The sequence below is a fragment of the Suncus etruscus genome, chromosome X, assembly GCF_024139225.1.
Source record: "Suncus etruscus isolate mSunEtr1 chromosome X, mSunEtr1.pri.cur, whole genome shotgun sequence".
NCBI classification, from domain to species: domain Eukaryota; kingdom Metazoa; phylum Chordata; class Mammalia; order Eulipotyphla; family Soricidae; genus Suncus; species Suncus etruscus.
This window is the reverse complement of record NC_064868.1, coordinates 73033696-73055179: the sequence shown is the minus strand read 5'-3', so window position 1 is coordinate 73055179 and position 21484 is coordinate 73033696. Positions and strand designations below refer to the sequence as shown.

The following is a 21484-nucleotide window of genomic DNA, read 5'->3' as shown; positions in this document are numbered from 1 at the left end:
AGATAAATGGCTAAAGATACTGTGGTACATATACACAATGGAATATTATGTAGCCATCAGGAGAGATGAAGTCATGCTAGTTTCCTATACATGGATGTACATGGAATCTATTAAGCTGAGTGAAATAAGTCATAGGAAGAGTGACAGATGCAGAATAACTCCCTCACCTATGGGTTTTAAAAAAAATAAAAGAAAATTTTACAATAATTCCCAGAGACAAAATAGAGAAGGGCTGGAAGGTCCAGCTCACAACATGAAGCTCACCAAAAAGAGTGATGTGTGCAGTTAGAGAAATAACTATATTGAGAACTATCATAACAATGTGAATGAATAGGGAAGTAGAAAGCCTCTCTCGAGTGCAGATGGGGATGGGATGGGAGGAGGGAGAATTGGGACATTAGAGATGGGAATGTTGCACTGGTGAAGGGGGGGTGTTCTTTACATGACTGAAACCCAACTATAATCGTATTTATAATCAAGGTGTTTAAATAAAGATATTAATAAAAAGAAATGAGATTTGGACCTTAAAAAAACAATATGGGGCTGAGGCGGTGGCACAAAGGACACAAAGTACGTCTTGCACTTGCTAGCCTAGGAAGGACCGCAGTTCTATCCTCCATCATCCCTTGTGGTTTCCTAAACCAGGAGCTATTTCTGAGCGCATAGCCAAGATTAATCCCTGAGTATCACTGGGTGTGGCACAAAAACAAACAAACAATATGTAGTTTCTTAGTATGCTACTAGGTGCTAGGAGCTGTCTACAAAAACAAGAAGGAAATGTGCTGGAATGTTGACTTGAAGCCTAACCTAGGTGGAGAACAAGGATGGAAAAGAGCACCTCCAAGACCTCTCTAGTGCACTAACCCCAACTTATTTGAGACCCAAGATTAAGGTTGTATTTCACCCAAGTCATCTGGCATAAGCACCTTGTCAGTCACCAGATTTTCAAATGTATATATTAACCCCACTTCATGGAGGCCTATAATTTCTGGGTGCCAGAAAAATTTGCCCAGGCTAGCTCAGAGCCTTAGTCACATGCTCTTGATTCAGTACTTTGGTTGGATATGACTTGGCCAATGAGAACCTGTTTCCAAGGCACTTTCATGCCAGTTTGGAACCTCAGACAGGAAGAGCATTAGGCATATATGAAAGCTTCTTGCTAAGGACTGTCTCCAAAGTTATTTAGAATAACCCATACCAGCAATGGGTTTCCTTTGCCACTTGGAGCCTGTTTGCTATTTGCAGCCTTGGAACACCATACCTCACAGCACAGAGGTAGGCCTTAAGGCTGCACTAAGCTAGATCTCAAATATAAACAGGTGGGGCTATAGACAAAGACTAGTGGGCTTGATCCCTGAGAGCCCGTATATTCTCCAAATGCTATCAAGAGCAATTCTTGAATCCAGAATCAGGAGTAAGCCCCGAGCATAGACCCCAAACAAGTAAAAAATATCCCAGGGCAATGGGATATCACAGTGGGTAGGATGGTACTAGGCGACCACTTGTGGTGTCAGGGAAGGAATGGAGCTAGTTCCCAGTCAGACAAGTCACTTCACCCCCACCCAGGCCCTCAAATATCTTTCATGCACCAACTTTATATTATTTTATATTCAATTTTGATTTTTGAGCCATACCCAGCAGTGCTTAGAAATTCTTCCTGGTTCTCAGCTCAGGACATATTCCTGGCAGTTCTCAGGTGATCAATGAGAAGCTAAGCATTAAAATGGGTCAGCCACATGCAAGGAAATTGGCCTCCACACTATATTCTGACTCTAGCCCAATGCAGCAATTTTACCAGACTTAGTTGATTATTGCAGCTAGTCATTCAATGTACTCCAGAATACTTGATGTATAATTTAAGCTAGTTACAATGCAAGATATGATTATTTGATATAACGACAGTATCGACCCAATATAAAACCTGGGTTTATTATATGGATAACAGAAAACTTTCTCCCAAATCCTCTGGCAGTAGTGACCCATTCTTCCATTGACAATCAGGTTCAATCACCTCACACAGTAAAGTATTTGGGGACCATACTCAGCATTGTTCAGCGTTTAAACCTAGCTCAAAGCTTACTCCTAGGAATATAATCTAGAAACACAAAAACACAAGACAAGAAATGCTCTCTGCACACCTATATTCATTACAGCACTGTTTAAAATAGGCAGAATCAAGAAGCAATCCAGAGCATGACAATAGATGAGTGGATAAAGAAACAGTGCTGCATCAACACAATGGAATACTATGCATCTGCGAAAAAAAATGAAGTCAGGAAAATTGACTTTTCATGGACAAACATTTAAAATGTCCTGCTGAGGGGCCGGCGAGGTGGCACTACAAGCAAGGTCTCTGCCTTGCAAGCGCTAGCCAAGGAAGGAACGTGGTTCGATCTCCCGGTGTCCCATATGGTCCCCCAAGCCAGGGACGATTTCTGAGCGCTTAGCCAGGAGTAACCCCTGAGCATCAAACAAGTGTGGCCCGAAAAACCAAAAATAATATGCTGAGTAAAATCAGTCAGAGGGATAGAGATAGACACAGAATGATCTCACTCAACTGTGAGATTTAAGAAAAATAAAAGACAGTACGGTAATAATACCCAGGACAATAGAGATGAGGGCTTGTAGGATCATTCCACGACATGAAGCTTTCTGCACAACTTGGTGAGTGCAGTTAGAGAAATAACTGCACTGAGAACTACTATGACAATGATAGTGAGAGGAAAATAGAATGTCTTTCCCGAAGACAGGATGGACATGTGGAGGAGGGGAAAAGAGGACATTGGTGAAGGGGAAAAGTTACACTGGTGAAGGGTGGTGTACATTCAGTGACTGAAACCCAACTACGTACACTTTGTTAACCACATTGCAATAATTCATAGAGATGAGATCTGGGAGGTCTGGCTCCAGATATGAAGCTCACCACGGAGTGATGAGTGCAGTTAGAGAAATAACTACGCTGAGAACTATCTTAATAATATCAATACGTGAGGGATGTAGAAAGGCTAACTCGAATACAGGTGCGGGTGAGGAGGGAGGTGATGGGGGCATTGCTGATGGGAAGGTTGCACTGTGAAGTGGGTGTACTTTTTATAACCGAACCCAACTACCACCATCAGTTCATAGTCACTGTATTTAAATAAATATATTATTAAAATTATTTGTGTTTTAATATTTGTGTACCATTGTAAATTGGCATTATTAGTTTCATTTCAAATTCCATTGAATACTGATATTTAAGAAAGTAATCAACCTTAATATAGTAACCTTGTGTCCTTCTCCATGTTACTTTTTGCAAACTCTGAAATGGACCTGAAAATTTTCAAAAAAATTTTTTGAATCTACTGAAAAATTTATATACTCTTTTCTTTTGTGTACTAAACTGATTAATGATGAATATCAATTGTTCAAACATTACTTCTTTTGGAATTCATCAGAATAGGCAAGTCACCATTAAAATCAACAAATTAGTGGTCCATGCAGTGGCACAAGTGGTACTGTGTTTGCCATGCACTCGCTACAATTGGGGGGACTGCAGTTGATTCCCCTAGTGTTCTGTATGCCCCCCACGTCTGGGGAGATTTCTGAGAGCAGAACCAGAAAGAAGGAAAGTGTGTAAATGAACTTACCTTGCATGCAGTTGATCCTTGGCATTACCTCTGGACCCACAAGTCGCTCTAGGAATGATTCCTGAATGCGGGGGAGGAATAATTCCTAAGTCCCAATGGATCTGCCCATGAAACAAAATAAAAAATAATAGTTATTACGATTTCCAGCTAAATATTCTTACTATTCTGACAATCAGTTCTTTCTTTACTACGTTGGACCTCATCTAGCACCTAAGGTCTTCATGATTCTTCGATGAGAGGGAGGAATATTCTTTTTCTTTTGTTTTGGGTCCATAACTAGGAGAGGTCAGGGCTTATTCTTAGCTCTGTGCTCATGAGTAATTCTTTATGGTACTTGTGGTATCACTTGTCATGTCACAGTGGAATGCAGATAGTTCCAAGCAAGTCAAGTGAGTTAATCGAGCTTTGGCCCACTTTTCCTGTTACTTGAAATGAACAGATTCCTTATTAGGGAAAAATAAGTATGGTACAGCGGGCAGGACACTGACTTGCACCTTGCCAAAATGCATTCAACACCTTCCATCTCCTATTGTTCCCTGAGCACTACCAGGATTTATTCATGAATACAGAACCAAGAGGAACTCCTTACCATCCCATGGTGGAGACCTGTATCTAAAACAAAGTTCCTGTTAATTGAAATAGATGGAATCAGTTCAGTAGGATGCTACCAGGGGCCAGAAGCTGGCTACAAAGACAGTTCGGTAACATGGTGTGAAGCTTGATTCACAGCTTTCCTTACTAGAAATGTACAGTAGCACCTCTGAGGCTCTCCTGTGGGCAAGACCCACAGCATCTCCAAAGACCCAGGATTAAGACTGTATTTTACCTCACAGTCATTTGGCTTGAACAGCTTTTCATTCACCAGGTTTCAAATACATCTATATTAACCTCACCTCTTGGAAACCTAGAACTTCTAGGTGCCAGGGATGTTGAAATTGGCCTTTACTAGCTTATAGCCTTAATCACATACTTTTGATTCTGTCCTTCGGTTGTTCATGAGACTTGGCCTTTGAGGACCTGATTCCAAGGCACTTTTGTGCCAGTTTGCATCCTCAGAAAATAAGAGCATTAGGCAGATCTGAACGTCTATTGCTAAAGACTGTCTCCAAAGTTATTTAGAATGACCCATACAAGCAATGGGCTTCTAATGCCACTTGGAGCCTGTTTGCTGTTTGCAGCCTCTGCACACTGTACCTCACGGGACAGAGGTAGGCCTAAAGGCTGCACTTCTCTATCTCGAAAATATATCCAGGCAGGGATAGTGGGTCTGATCTCTGAGAATCCATATGTTCCTCCAAGCTTGGCAGGGGCAAACCTTAAATTAAGAATCAGGAGTACCTCCTGAGCATAGACCCCAAAAAGTAAAAACATATCCAGAGCCAAAGTCATAGCACAGTGGACAGGATGTTACTGGGTGACAACTTGTGGTGTCAGGAAAGAATGGAGGTAGTTCCAAGTCAATCAAGTCAATTCGCTCCTACCCATGCCCTCAAATATCTTTCATGTACTAGCATTGTTTTACTTTATTTTTGGTTTGGATTTTGGCACACACCAGCAGTACTTAGAAATTCCTCCTGGTTCTCCTCTCAGGAATTATTCCTGGCAGTTCTCAGTGGACCATATGAGATACGGAACATCAAACTGGTTCAGTCACAACTACTCTGCTAAATCGTGTCCCTAATCCTATGGATTAGCTGTGGAGGTAAAAATACTTAATCTTTTAAATATATAAATCACTACTAAAATAAATAAAAGTGATACCTGTATAAGAAAGCTCATTTTCTGTTCATGTACTTGAAGAATCAACATAGTTAAAATAAACTTCTACCTAAAGTACTGTACAGACTTACTGTCCTACCCACTAAAATTCCAATGACCTTTTTCAAAAAATGGGATAAACTCTACTAAAATTTGTATGCAACCAACATACTCTCAGGATACACAATATAATTCTCAGAAAAGAAAAGAAGATAGAGGCCTTTCAATGTCCAACTCTGAACTAATCTACAAAGCTGTAATAATCAAAGCTGTAAAGTACTGGATTAAAAATAGATTAGAATTCCTGATCCTCCTCTCTCGATTCTCTGCATAATAAAATTTTATTTTTATTATATCCCACAAATAAGTGATATTTTTCTATGTCTATTGCTCTCTCTATGACTCACTTCACTCAGCATTATAATCTCATAATCCATCTATGTATAAGCAAATTTCATTACATTAATTTTATTAGAAGCTGTGTTGTGTTCCACCTTTTATCTCTAGGGCATATCTTCTTTTAGGACCTGAAGCATGTGACCAGCCAGACCACCAAAGCAGCAACAGTGACCTGCAGACATATACTACGGGGCCTACTCATCGAACATATTCAAGCAAAATGACATGCTCCCGCTCTTTTCACCTCTCTTCTCACTACTCCCTCTTCCCTTTTTTCCCTATTTAATCTTATTTTCCCCTTTCTTCCTTTCTGCCCCTTCCAAATACTCTCCCTTATCTCCCTCCAGGAATCCGACTACCCCTTCACCCCTCAATCCCATCCAGATTTTCCAACTTTTTAAAACTCTTCACCCTAAGTTCTTAATCTATTAGGCATCAAGACTGACCTCCTACCCCAATGAACTAGTACCCAGCACCTGAGCGAAGGGACATCCTCTCAAACCCACACCTCGTCCCTGGCAGGAAAAGACAACCAACACCCCTACTGACTCATGCTGTGTGGCTCTCACTACCAACTTATCCTAACTTGGACTGTTGCTGGATACTGGACTTAGCCCTAAAAGGACTCCCAATGCAAGAACTTTACACAACACCCCCCCTCAAATCTTTTACCAATCTCAGGAAGTGCAGTGTGTGATGAAAATGTGTCTGGAAACCCACATCCCACAAGAAAATCTCAAAAGGCTATGGGGAAACCTATACTTCCATCATAAGTATAAGAACTGTATAACACTACCTCTTTATTTTTATTTCATTTTACTTAAAATAATTTTCACTATACATGTGTGAGCAAATATATATTTTTATTTCTATTTTTATTTTTTGTTTCACTGTACTTTTCACCCCCAAATGTACCTGCAATATAATGAAGCACCATTTCTTCCTGCAAAGGCACACTAAAAAAGGGGAAATCCCACATATATAAACAAGCTCTTACCTACGAGGGATAAGAACTCATATTTATTTACAATACAGGGGAATCTCCCACCTTGAAAATATGTCATGTGGATCCATCTTAGATGCCAGAAGATTATACACCGACCGTCCAGACTTGAATCCTGAACCCCAGACATAGAATCGACACAGTTCTTCACAACAGCTACAGGAACCTAAGCCCACCTGGGACATCCTGAATACTACTCGATCTCCAACATGTGCCAGTTCTAAGATGATATCCTGACAACGAGGAAATTGGGAACAAATGAACATAAGAACAGGTTATCCTACCTTACCAACTAATGACAAAACAAAATCAGAAGACTTACCACACTATGGGCTGTGCAAAAGCCAAAAATATGATCTACAGATGACCTGCTGATAGAACCATGACCGGGCAGTATGTATTCTGGGACCAACAAGAAAGCCCTAGTCTAGGGTTTGGTCTACATCCTGCATAACAACCATGACCTCTAATTCCAGAGTCCTGACTGAGGCAATTGCAACTGAAAGGGTCTTCTGGAAACATAACGAAAGACGATATCCCAGGTTCCATCCGAGTTTCAGTGCAAGGGCCAAGACCACTAACCACAGAAGACAGATTAAAATGACTTCGAGGAAACAGAACTTCTAAAATCACAAAGAAAATCTTCATTATAAGTTCCACTCCTTGACCTGTGCACAGACTGAGACCTCTAGATTTAGAGGTCTGTTTTTATCATCCAGAGCAGAGCAAAGTCTTCCATACGACACAAAAACACCAAGGGGATATTAAATGAATGTGAAAGGAGTCTATTGATAATCCTATGACAATATATTCCAAGGGTAGAGAAACCCTGTATCTCTTAGGCCAAGGGGATTCCCATTTTGGATGACCCCAATATTTACTGTGCCTATGCAAGGGGGGGGTGAGAGACAAAAAACAATAAATAATCCTTCTTTGTTTTATTTTATTTTTTATTTTTTTATTATTTTTATCTAGTTATTGTTTATTTCGTTGTTTTGGTGTAGATATTGAAGTAGTTGTCCATTTTTAAATTGTAATTTACTTTTTCCTTCTTCTTTTCTCTTCTTCCTCTTTGCGCCTTGTCATATTTCCTATCTAAAGACCATGGCAACTATGTGGTGCATATTTTTATCACTGCAGTGCTCACTGGATATCTTATTTGATTCCTCTTTTTGAGCTATTGTGGTGTTTTGCCTTCTTCTTTTCCCCTTCGTCCCTCAAACCAAGGATGAGAGCGTCTAGAATGACTCTGCTCATAGTCGGCATAATCGATTTTTACCCCATTATATTACCTTTCTATTCCTCAAACAAAACCACATAACTTGAACTTTCTATTCCCGCCTCCCAATTAGAGGGGGCAGTAATGGAGGCACCAAGACCAAACAGTTATAAGACCCCTAAGTAATAAACTAGACACAGAAGGGACCACGCGTTCTAGCAGCCCCTGGAGGGAGGTGGAGAGTGGAGGATATGGGAGGCAGGATGGGAGTGGTTGTGGGAGGACAATTCGGTGGTGGGAAGTCCCCTGATTCAATGTAAATATGTACCTGGAATATTACTGTGAACGATATGTAATCCACTATAATTAAAATAAAAATTATATTTAAAGAAAGAAGTTGTGTTGTGTTCCATTGTAGAGATGTGCCAGACCTTCTTTAGTCACACATCTGTTATAAGAGCCTTGGCACTAAGGGTTGTCAATGAAGTTAGGGTAGTGAAATATCCACTATGACAAGGACTGTTGTACTGATCACTCTGGACGAGACTGGGTGATGAAATGGGCTAAAATGATATGAAGGTTACCCACTGGTTAACAAAAGTGCAGATCAGCGTCAAAAAAGAAAAGAGAGAAAGAGAGAGAAGTGAAATGCCTCATAGAGGCAGGTGGGGGAGGGTGGGTGGGAGGGAAACTGGGGATATTGGTGTCTGAAAAAGTGTACTGGGTGGTGTAATTCTTTGAATAAATTCAACTGTGTACAATTTTGTAACCATGGTGCTTAAATACATAATTATATAAAAATAAATAAAGGTAGACTGTTAGACCAATGAAACAGAATTGAGAGACCTGAGTTAAGACCCATATTTATGGGAAGCTAATTTCTGATTAAGAAGGAAAACATACGAAGTGAAGCAAATAAATCAGCAAATTTTGATGGAAATACTGGATAAGCATGTTAAAAATGAAATGAGAACCATACTTCAGAAATAAACTAAAAGTGTACTGACAATCTTGCAATTAGACCAAACATCATACATAAAATATTGAAGGAAACATCCGAACTCTATGAAATTGATGACTGAGTTTTCTCTAAAATGACCACAGTAGCAAAGCCAACAGCAACAAACCAATGGAAGGACAAAAGATTAAACTGCTTCTTCTGCACAGTGAAAGAAACTCAGGCTTTAATAGAAATCACTCTGTTGTATGGGAGAAATTGTTTTCACACAAGTGCCTTGTTCACTCACCTGCTCCAAGTTGATGGTGAAAACCGCCAGGCGCCTGGACAGAAAGGACACTGGAAACAGGAGCCCTCTGAACTGACGGACAGAAACGACAATGGACACAGGAGCCATGATGGACGAAAGGACAGACGGCAGGGTCCACCCACACACTATCCTCCGTATGAGTTCAGCCCCTGTTATGGCTGAACCGAGTGCAAGAATCTTGGTGATCCCCAGGACAGAGCTAAAGGGCCCCTCTGCTACTTACTGGAATCACAGGGTGGCCTTGATGCCAAGGGGGCACCGCCTCATTTGGAAATGGAACAGGTCTTGTCATGGTGGCTGCAGTGGGCCTAAAGATGGGGCGTGGCCACGTGCAGGGTCGCCACGCCCCCTCGTGCGCAGGCCTCTGTGGCGTGGGGAATGGGGGGGCGCTTCCTGCTGGGGGATGTGATCTGCCCCCTGGAGGGTGTGCGTCCCACCCACAGTGCAGCCGTGAGTGTCCTCGGCAGAGGAGCACTAGTGAGTGTCTCCTTATCTTCCAGGTTTCAACAGCTTCCATCGCCACAGTTCTAGCAGCAGCAGAACGTGTGGGTAAGTGGAAGGCTTGAGAGCAGGGGAAGAAGATGGGAAGCCCGGGGAAGGGTCTTCGAGATGCTGCCCGTCAGCATGGGGGGACGGTGAGAAGATGGTGGCTCCTGTCCCTAGATTGGGGTGACTCGGGGGACCATGGATCCCTCGGGGGTTGTTTCCTTGTGGGTGGATGCCCCCATAGAGAGATGTTTGGGAGAGTGGGGTCGGCTACACAAGGAAAGGAGACCATTGGCCGTTGGCCATGTTGGTCACTTGAGACCGTTGGTCGTCGGCCATGTTGGTCGCTTGAGACCGTTGGTCGTCGGCCATGTTGGTCGCTTGAGACCGTTGGCCGTTGGCCATGTTGGTCGCGAGTCTTGATGGACACAAACTCCAGACAGACTGTGGCTGTCGATTTCCCTTCAGGCTGTGACTCTGCAATTAGTTTATATGTTGGTTGTGTTTTATTAATATGGACATCATCATTTCCTCACACCGGCAATTATATTCTTTGAAGGTGAAGGTAAAGGTTTACTTTTTCTCCATGTTTATATGGTTTTTATTAACATGAACATCATTTCCACTTGTATTCAGTTCCATTCTCTTTAAATTTATGTTGTCAGCTTTGCAAATTTAATGTCAATTTCAGTGTTTTGTATTTTTAAGTCTGCAGGGAACATAGTTCTATGTCTTTATTATCATACTTTGAATTATTGGGAATTTTTTGTTCGCTTGTTTTTGTTTTGTGGCCACACCCGGTGTTGCTTACTGTTTACTCCTGGCTCTGTGCTCAGAAATAGCTTGTGGCTTGGGGCACCATATGGGAAGCCAGGGAAATTGAACCACAGTCTGTCTTAGGTCAGCCGCATTAAAGGCAAATGCCCTACTCAGTAGGGCCTATATATGCCACCTCTCTGGCCCCTCTTAGAATTATTTGTGAATTTCTTTTTCTTTCTCAATCTCATTCAGGTTTCTTCTATGGCACTATTTCTCCCAAAGGATAAATATCTTTCTGTTTTATACATTTTCTCTTTTATAGTACCCCTTTATTAATTTTATAAATTTACATGAACTGTTTTTGCCTATCTTTCTCCCATTTTATATAAACTTTATTCATATCAATGCAAGGTAATTTATCTATATGATCTGTATTTATATATGTATTTTCTTTAGAGGTCAGGCCAAGATTTGGACCCCATCAATGGTGCTTAGATCTATTCGTTGCTCTTGCTCAGACTCCACTCCTGTTGGTGCTCAGGGGAACAATATGCAACCAGGTTTGCTCCACATGCAAGCAGCCTCTTAACCTCTACACCATGTATTTGGCCCTGTCTTTTATGTTTTAGGTTTATTACATTTTATTAGCTGGCGGGGAGTTGGACCATAATCAGACACTACAAATATTCCAGGATCTATATTCAGGAGTTGTGCCTGCAAGTGTTCAAGCACCAGGTGGAGCCGGAGATCAAATGAGAGCTATAGCTCCTATTCTAGTTCTACGTTTATTAAATGTTGCTTCCAATGCCTCACAATAGACCACACAATTAATTTTAGACTTTCCCTCCTTTTTTAACTTACAAAAGTCAGACTGTCCAATTCTTGCTAAGATTCATTTTTCTCACATCCAAAAGTTTTCATTTTAATTTTTTGGTTTTTGGGTCACATCACCACCACTATGTTTAGGGCTTATCCCTAACAGTGCCCTCAGGAATCAGAGTTGCTGGTGCTTGTGGGGTCATATGTGGTCCCAGGAATGAAACCAGGGTTAGCCAAGTGCATAAGTGCTTTATGTAAGATTTTCTCAAGTATTTCTAAGAATTACTTAGATGTGAGGTAAAAATCTCTGAGCAAATTTTGTTCATGTCATGGATATCTCATTTAATATTAATCAACTAAAAGTATTCAGAGTAATTATTTGAACATTGGTCAGTCCCTGGTGTGATTTTTAAATTTTACTTACTCTGTTTTGTGAATCCATCTGCTTTTAGTTTTCAAACTAATGTACACTTTCTTTTATTTTGGGGCTACAGCTAATGTGCTCAGGCCTTCCTCAGGACTCAGCTTTCAGAGATCATGCTTGCTGGTGTTCCACATACTGAATCATATGGTGTAGGGATGAACCTGGTTCAAATCACATGCCAGGACAGTCTCTCTGAACCTAACTTTTCCTATTTAGTTGAGGTAACATTGATTCAAAATACTGTGTATGTTGTAGGGTAAATTTACACCTCAAAATTGCATGCTCAAAAACTATATCCTACTGAAATACTGGTAACTCCTCCCTTTAATTCAGTGGACCCTACCATCCTTTGTGCCACTCTGTCCTCCCACGTGGGTAACCTAAGTTATGAGGTCAGGGTTTTCCCTTTCCACCTTCCAGTATGATGGGAGCTGGAGATTGGTTTTGTTTGTATTCTCTTAAGTTTCTGTATCTTTGTTCAATGTTTTAATACCACTAGCTAAGGTTTAACCTGTCAAATTTCCCCCTTTTTGAAGAACTCTCAGCACTGATGTTCGCTCAGGCTAAGCCACACAGTACCTGGCCATCCTGCAGTGGCAAGGATCAAACCCAGGGCCTTTTATTATCAGGCATATGTTTTAGCCCTTGAATTCTCTCCCTGCCCATGAAATGCTTCTTTGTCATCCTTTGATATGATCGCGTGATTCTTGACTTTCTGTTGACGTGATATATTTAGTTATTTGCTTATGTTGAACCTTTTTCTTTTGGCTCCCTGGAATGAATTGTACTTGGTCATACTATACGATCTTTTCAATTATTGTTGAATTCAGTTAACTTAGAGTTATTTTAAGGATTTTTGCATTTATGTTCATGTAGGATAGGACCATTTTGCTCTATAGTCTCCACTTTCTTTTTTCATCATTATGCTTGTTTGCTTTTGGCAATAGCTAGAGTTTGATTAGCCTCCTATGGTGTATTTGAAGGTTTGGCAGACCTTAACTTTTGATGTCAGCTGGTCTTGGGTTGTAATATTTACAATGATTTTGGATGGATGTTTTAATCTTCTCATAACTTATATCTGATTTGTCCTGATTGATACTTGGAAAATTGTATGCCTTTAAGAATTGACTCATTTTTTTCTATGTTTTCTGGGTAAAAAAGTTTGTACTATAACTGCTTCCTGTAATTTCTTACCTAGTTACTATTATTTTATTTCTGTTACCATGGGTAGCCAATATTTAGGGGGGCTTTCTATTAATAATAATAATAATTTGGAGAATTCTGTTAAAAATTTCCACTGGGGCCAGAGTGGGGCCAGTGGGTAGGGCATCTGCCTTGCAAGTTGCTGATCTGGGCTTTATCTGTGTCATCCTATATGATCCCCTGAGCCTGCCAGGGGTAGTTTCTTAGCACAGAGCCAGGAGTAAACCCTGAATACAGCTGTATGTGACCCCCCCAAAGATTTTGCAACGAGAGAAGGAAGTAAAATGCTTGTCCCAGGGACAGGTGAGGAGTGGATGGGAGAGAAACTGGGGACATTAGCAGTAGGAAAAGTGCACTGGTAAAGGGTAGTATACATTCTATGACAGAAGCTTAATTATGAACAATTTTGTAACCAGTGTTTAAATAAAGAATGTATTTAAAAAACTTACACAGTGGAGCAGAAGAGATGGTACAGGAATTAAGGTGTTTGCCTTATATACTGCCTACCATCTTTGAGCCCCAGTACTGCATACAGACTGTGATCACAGCCAGGAGCGACCCTGAAGCACAGACTTAAGAGTAGTACCTGGGACCACAATGTGGTATCTAACCTTTCCCTGCCAAATATTCCAGAGGAAAAAAAAATGGATTTTAGTGTTTTGTATTGAGTTTTTTCAGTGGTATTGGTGGCTCTCAGGGTTACCTAAGGAGTCCCCGGAGGCTGGGAATAGATACCAGGACTCCCTATGTCAGACTTGCATGAAGTTCTTGGTTTATTTCCCAGCCCCTATTTCTGATTCCTCTTATTTTATATAGAATTGAGGCAATTTTTTTAACTATGTCTAAATATTCTATTAAGAATACTGTTTATTTGTAGTGAAATTAAAGGGTTATTTTATAGTACATATTTTTAGTTTTTTTCTTTTGCACTAACGGGTTGCATTTTTGTTTGTTTGGGGGGGTCACACTTAAAGATGTTCAGGGGGTACACTTGGCTCTGCTCTCAGGAATCACTCCTGGTGGGCTTAGGGGACACTGTGGGATGTTGGGGGTTGAATTCAAGTTGACTGCATAAGAGACAAACACCTTATTCACTTTCCTATCACTCCAGGCCCACAGGGACATACATATTTATAAATATAAATATATATATATATATATATAGAGAGAGAGAGAGAGAGAGAGAGACTGAGAGAGAACTATATTGGTTTTGATGCCACAACTGGCAATATTCAATGATGTGACTGGCCCTATGCTCAGGGTCATTCCTGGTAGTGCTCGTGAGATCTTATGGGATGCCAAGTATTGAATCTTATTTTAGTGGTGCAAAACAAACACACATTTATTTTAAAGAGGTAGAGGAATGCAGCCTTAAAGCCTACCTCTGCTTGTGAGGTACTGTGGGCAGTGGCTGCATATAGCAAACATACTACAAGTAGTACCAGGATCCCATTGCTTGTATGGGTCATTCTAAATAATTTTGGACACAGTCTTTAGCAATAGAGGCTCATAATTTCCTCATTCTCTTCCCTCTCTGAGATTTCAGATAGGAATGTAGGCAATTGCCTACCTGGTATATTATCTACTTCCAAAACCTTCGGTTTTCCATAGACCTGAACTGGAGAACAGTCCAAATAACTGTGGATGTGGCTGTCTGTTCACCCCATTTCCACCAGCACATGACGTGAGGTAGGGGTTCAAATTCATGGGGATATTAGGGCCGGAGCGCTAGAGCAGGATTAGGGCTTTTTTCTTGCACGCAGCTGACCCAGGACGGACGTAGATAGATCCCTGGTATCCCGTATGTTTCCCCTTGCTGGGAGTTATTTCTGAGTGCAGAGCCAGGGGTAACCGTCAACCGGATCGGGTGTGGCCCCAAGGCCAAACTCTCCTCCAAAACCCCCCCCAAATTTATGTGGGTTTTGCAAGTAACTAACTGATCAGTTTTCCCAGGACCATTTGTTTAAGTTTCCTTGTCCCACTTAATGGACACAACTGTCTTGCTATGGTTTAATTGTCCATATATCTGAGAATTTATCTATGCATGCTCAATTTTATCCCATTGTTCTGATAGTCTGCCATTATTCCAATGCTACCTACTGTTGGTTACTATATTTGTGATATAATTTAATGCCAGGGAGAGAAATGCCTCTCGTCTACTTTTTTCCTCGAGCTTTCTTTGACGATATGGGGAGTTGTATGACTCTATATAAATTTCAGTAGTATTTGTCCCATGTCCTTAAGCAATGTCATGGCATTTTGATGGGGATTGCATTGAATTTGTATTGTTAATTGAGTGCAGTCGTCATTTGAAGTATGTTGGTTCTTTCAATCAATGAGCAAGGCATATGTTGCCATTACTTTGTACCTTCTATTCATTACAGTAAATTAGCTTCCTTTATATTAAGTTTACCTACTTGTTATGATATAATTCCAGAGATTTGATTTTCTAGTGCATTGTAAATGGTATGGTTTTTCACCATTTTTCCCTCATAGTTTATTTAAAAGCACCAAATATTTTTCTACAAGCATCACGAGAAGCTAACGCTAAGCATTAGGCTGCGAGTAGCCACTGAGAACTGTCAAGTTTGATCCCAAAACAAATAAAAATTTTTATCTTTCTGTGCATATATTTTTTTAATATTTTATTTAAACACCTTGATTACGTACATGATTGGGTTTGAGTTTCAGTCATGTAAAGAACACCACCCATCACCAGTGCAACATTCCCATCACCAGTGTCCCAAATCTCCTTCCTCCCCACACGACCCCCGCCTGTACTCTAGACAGGCTTTCCATTTCCCTCATACATTCTCATTATTAGGACAGTTCAAAATGTAGTTATTTCTCTAACTAAACTCATCACTCTTTGTCATGAGCTTCCTGAGGTGAGCTGGAACTTCCAGCTCTTTTCTCTTTTGTGTCTGAAAATTATTATTGCAAGAATGTCTTTCATTTTTCTTAAAACCCATAGATAAGTGAGACCATTCTGCGTTTTTCTCTCTCTAACTTCACTCAGCATAATAGATTCCATGTACATTCACGTATAGGAAAATTTCATGACTTCATCTCTCCTGACAGCTGCATAATATTCCATTGTGTATATGTACCATGGTTTATTTAGCCATTCGTCTGTTGAAGGGCATCTTGGTTGTTTCCAGAGTCTTGCTATGGTAAATAATGCAGCAATGAATATAGGTGTAAGGAAGGGGTTTTTGTATTGTATTTTTGTGTTCCTAGATTATATTCTTAGGAGTGGATTAGCTGAATCGTATGGGAGCTCGATTTCCACTTTTTGGAGGAATCTACATAACTCTTTCCATAAAGGTTGAACTAGACGGCATTCCCACCAGCAGTGGATAAGAGTTCCTTTCTCTCCACATCCCCGCCAGCACTGTTTATTCTCATTCTTTGTGATGTGTGCCATTCTCTGTAATGTGAGGTGGTATCTCATCATTGTTTTGATTTACATCTCCCTGATGATTAGTGATGTGGAGCATTTTTTCATGTGTCTTTTGGCCATGTGTATTTCTTCTTTGTCAAAGTGTCTGTTCATTTCTTCTCCCCATTTTTTGATGGGATTAGATGTTTTTTTCTTGAGAAGTTCTGTCAGTGCCTTGTATATTTTGGAGATTAGCCCCTTATCTGATGGGTATTGGGTTAATAGTTTCTCCCACACAGTGGGTGGCTCTTGAATCCTGGGCAATATTTCCTTTGAGGTGCAGATGCTTCTCAGCTTAATATATTCCCATCTGTTAATCTCTGCTTTCACTTGCTTGGAGAGTGCAATTTCCTCCTTGAATATGCCTGTAGTCTCAATGTCCTGGAGTGTTTTGCCTATGTGTTGTTCTATATATCTTATGGTTTTGGGTCTTATATGGAGGTCTTTAATCTATTTGGATTTTACCTTTATACATGATGTTAGCTGGGGGTCTAAGTTCAATTTTTTGCAAGTGGCTAGCCAGTTGTGCCAACACCACTTTTTGAAGAGGCTTTCCATGCTCCATTTAGGATTTCCTGTTCCTTTATCAAAAATTAGGTGATTGTATGTCTGGGGAACATTTTGTGAGTATTGAAGCCTATTCTACTGATCTGAGGTCCTGTCCTTATTCCAATACCATGCTATTTTGATAACTATTGCTTTGTAGTAAAGTTTAAAGTCGGGGAAAGTAATCCCTCCCATATTCTTTTTCCCAATGATTGCTTTAGCTATTCGAGGGTGTTTATTGTTCCAAACGAATTTCAAAAGTGCTTGATCCACTTCTTTGAAGAATGTCATGGGTAACTTTAGAGGGATTGCATTATATCTCTATAATGCCTTGGGGAGCATTGCCATTTTGATGATGTTAATCCTGCCAATCTATGAGCAGGGTATGTGTTTCCATTTCCAAGTGTCCTCTCTTTTTTCTTGGAGCAGAGTTTTACAGTTTTCTTTGTATAGGTCCTTCACATTTTTAGTCAAGTTGATTCCAAGATATTTGAGTTTGTGTGGCACTATTGTGAATGGGGTTGTTTTCTTAATGTCCATTTCTTCCTTATTACTATTGGTGTATAGAAAGGCCATTGATTTTTGTGTGTTAATTTTGTAGCCTGCTACCTTGCTATATGAGTCTATTGTTTCTAGAAGCCTTTTTGGTAGAGTCTTTAGGGTTTTCTAAGTAGAGTATCATGTTATCTGTAAACAGGGAGAGCTTGACTTCTTCCTTTTCTAATTGGATTCCCTTGACACCTTTTCTTGCTTAATCACTATAGCGAGTACTTCCAGTGCTATGTTGAATAGGAGTATTGAAAGAGGACAGCCTTGTCTTGTGCCAGAATTTAGAGGGAAGGCTTTTAGTTTGTCTCCATTGAGGATAATATTTGCCACTGGCTTGTGGTAGATGGCCTTAACTATATTGAGAAAGGTTCCTTCCATTCCCTTCTTGCTGAGAGTTTTGATCAAGAATGGGTGTTGGACCTTATCAAAAGCTTTCTCTGCATCTATTGATATGATCATGTGGTTTATATTTTTCTTGTTGTTGAAGTTGTGTATTATGTTGATAGATTTACGGATGTTGAACCATCCTTGCATTCCTGGGATGAAACCTTCTTGATCATAGTGGATGATCTTCTTAATAAGGCATTGGATCCTATTTGCCAGGATTTTGTTGAGGATATTTGCATCTGCATTCATCAGCGATATTGGTCTGTAATTTTCTTTTTTCGTAGCATCTCTGTCTCGTTTAGGTATCAAGGTGATATTGGTTTCATAAAAGCTATTTGGAAGTTTCCGTTTTTTCAATTTCACGAAAGAATCTTGCCAGGATTGGTAGTAGTTTCTCTTGGAAAGTTTGAAAGAATTTATTAATGAATCCATCTAGGCCTGGGTTTTTGTTTTTGGGCAGACATTTGATTACCGTTTTAACTTCATCAGTGGTGATGGGGGTGTTTAGATATGCTACATCCTCTTCCTTCAAACTTGGAAGATTATAAGAGTCCAAGAATTTATCCATTTCTTCCAGGTTCTCATTTTTAGTGGTGTAGAGTTTCTCAAAGTAGTTTCTGATTACCCTTTGAATCTCTGTCATATCAGTAGTGATCTTTCCTCTTTCATTCCTAATACGAGTTATCAAGTTTCTCTCTCTCTGTCTTTGTTAGGTTTGCCAGTGGTCTATCAATCTTGTTTATGTTTTCAAAGAACCAACTTCTGCTTTCGTTGAGGTTTCGAATTGTTTTTTGGGTTTCCAATTCGTTAATTTCTGCTCTCAGCTTTGTTATTTCCTTCTGTCTCCCTATTTTTGGGTCCTTTTGTTGAGCACTTTCTAGTTCTATTAGCTGTGTAATTAAGCTACTCAGATAAGCTCCTTCTTCCTTCCTGATGTGTGCTTGCATAGCTATAAATTATCCTCTCAGTACTGCTTTTGCTGTGTCCCATAAGTTCTGATAGTTGGTGTCTTTATTGTCATTTGTTTCCAGGAAAATTTTGGTTTCCTCTTGATTTCATCACGGACCCACTGGTTATTGAGTATGAGGCTGTTTAACTTCAAGGTGTTAAAGTTTTTCTTCTGAGTCCCTTTGGAATTCACAAATAATTTCAGAGCCTTATGGTCAGCGAAGGTAGTCTGCAAAATTTCTATCTGCTTGATATTATGGAGGTATGTTTTATATGCCAGCATGTAGTCTATCCAGGAGAATGTCCCATATACATTGGAGAAGAATGTGTATCCAGGTTTCTGGGGATGGAGTGTCCTGTATATATTCACTAGGCCTCTTTCTTCCATTTCTCTTTTCAGGTCTAGTATATTCTTCTGGGTTTCAGTCTGGTTGACCTATCCAGTGTTGCCATGTTGAGGTCCCCCACAATTATTGTGTTGTTATTGATATTATTTTTCAGATTTGTCAACAGTTGTATTAAATATTTTGCTGGCCCCTCATTCGGTGCATATATGTTTAGTAGAGTTATTTCTTCCTGCCCTACATACCCCTTGATTAATATACAATGTCCATCTTTGTCCCTTACTACCTTTCTGAGTATAAAGTTTGCATTATCTGATATTAGTATGGCCACTCCAGCTTTTTCATGGGTGTTGTTTGCTTGGATAACTTTTCTCCAGCCTTTTATTTTGAGTCTATGTTTGTTCTGACTATTCAGGTGCGTTTCTTGTAGGAAGCAGAAGGTTGGATTGAGTCTTTGATCCATTTAGCCACTCTGTGTCTCTTAACTGGTGCATTTATTCCATTGACATTGAGAGAAAGAATTGTCCTGGGATTTAATGCCATCTTTATATTGAAATTTGGTGTGTCTTTTGGTTAGTCTTGTCTTAAATTAGGTCTTTCAGTTTTTCTCTTAGGACTGGTTTTGAGTCTGTAAAGTTTCTGAGCTAAATGATGCAGGCAGCACACTCCTCTGGCTCCACCCTTTCTGGATGGGCCGACTTGCCTCCAAGGGAGGGGAGTCCTCTGTGGATGAAGCCTCACACAGGATCAAATCTTAGGCCCGAGTATGCAGCAGAGAAGACAGTCCGGAGAGAAATGCTTGTTTCAGTGATTCAGCACAGTTTTTAATGTGATTTTTTTTCTTCTTGTTTCGCTGGTGTTCTTCTCTTAGAAAGAGCACACAGCCACGTATCGAATCAGAGCTAAGTGCTCTGCTGGAGCCTCTTTTTAGCCCACTCCCAAGAGGTTCATGCAACAGGATAGTAGAGACACACACAGCAGCACTCAGAATTTTTCACAGTTGTGCCCCCCTGTGCATAGATTTTGCAGTTTTCCACTTTACTCTAATGAGTTATTTCCCTAGGAGGTTTTTTTTTGGGATAGTTAGGGTTTTTTATGTATGAAATCACATAATTTCAATATCATGTAATCCACGAATAGTAGTATCTTTACTTCTTTTCCAATTTGAATTCCTTTCATATCTCTTCCTTGTCTAATTGATGTGGCACGGTCTCTGTTGAATGATAGTGGTGAGAGAAAACATCTTTATCTTGTGCTTGACTTTCTCTTAGAGGGTAAACCCAGTAATGCTCAGGGATTACTCCATTTGAACCAGGGTCAGCCATATGCAAGGTAAATGTCCTACCTGCTATACTATTTGGACCCAAGGAAAGACTTTCTATTGTTCACTGTTGAGAATAGTGTTTTCTGGGTTTCTGATATATAGATAAGCAATATATTCGAGCCTGGAACACCCACAACATCCCAGTCTAGATTGTGACATTGTTTTCAGATTCCCGACCTCCGAAACCATAAAAGAATATATTTATAGTGCCAAAATACACTGTATAATGTTATGTACATGTGTAAATGGTTAACAATTCACTGGTAAGAAAAGTTATTTTATAAGTCAAAAGCAGGATTATGGAGGCTGAAGCGGTGGTGAAACCAGTAAGGTTTTACTTTAAGATTTAAGATTTTCTTTAAGACTGTAAGCCATTTGCCAGGTTCAGTCAGGCAGAATGTGACAGAATCCAGGAATACCTAACAATAGAAACCACATACCCAATTTTCTACCCCATTGTCGGCAGTTATTTCAGCAGAGGATTCTCTGTCCATAAAATGTGAAATATGGGAGTATCCATGATAATTTATATATTCCAGAACTCCTTGTAGTGTTTATCAATTTTCTGTAGGATAATCTGTCCATTCAACTAAATATATCTTAGTTTGAACACATTCCTGACATTACACACCAAGGTTTTGTGCAAGGAATATTCTCTGGAAGAAAGTTTGTAGACTAGTACAGATATTCATATTGTACACTGATTTAAGGGCTGAAAACTCTGGAGCTCCCTCAGGAGAGGACGGGCTGAGTCACAGCACCTCCAAAGCTCCAGCAGCTGCACTCACATTCCACCATTGATTGCCACCATGCCAAAGTACCAACTTGACAGCTCACTACTAATCTCTGAAGAGACACCTAACTGCCCTTTTGCAAGTGAAAATTTTGGGGTCTTCTGAGAGCAGGAAACCTCCCTTACTCCTCCATAGTTCCTGAAACCCCAGAAGTCACAGCCACTTTTCACCTCCACTGCTATG

The 21484-nt window shown here is 40.2% G+C and overlaps 2 pseudogenes; both read right to left on the bottom strand.

Annotated features, from left to right (window-relative positions):
* Positions 1 to 1164: 1164 nt before the first annotated feature.
* Positions 1165 to 1294, bottom strand: LOC125999669 (uncharacterized; annotated as a pseudogene).
* Positions 1295 to 4726: 3432 nt separating this feature from the next.
* On the bottom strand, positions 4727 to 4856 carry LOC125999653 (uncharacterized; annotated as a pseudogene).
* Between the last annotated feature and the right edge of the window lie 16628 nt (positions 4857 to 21484).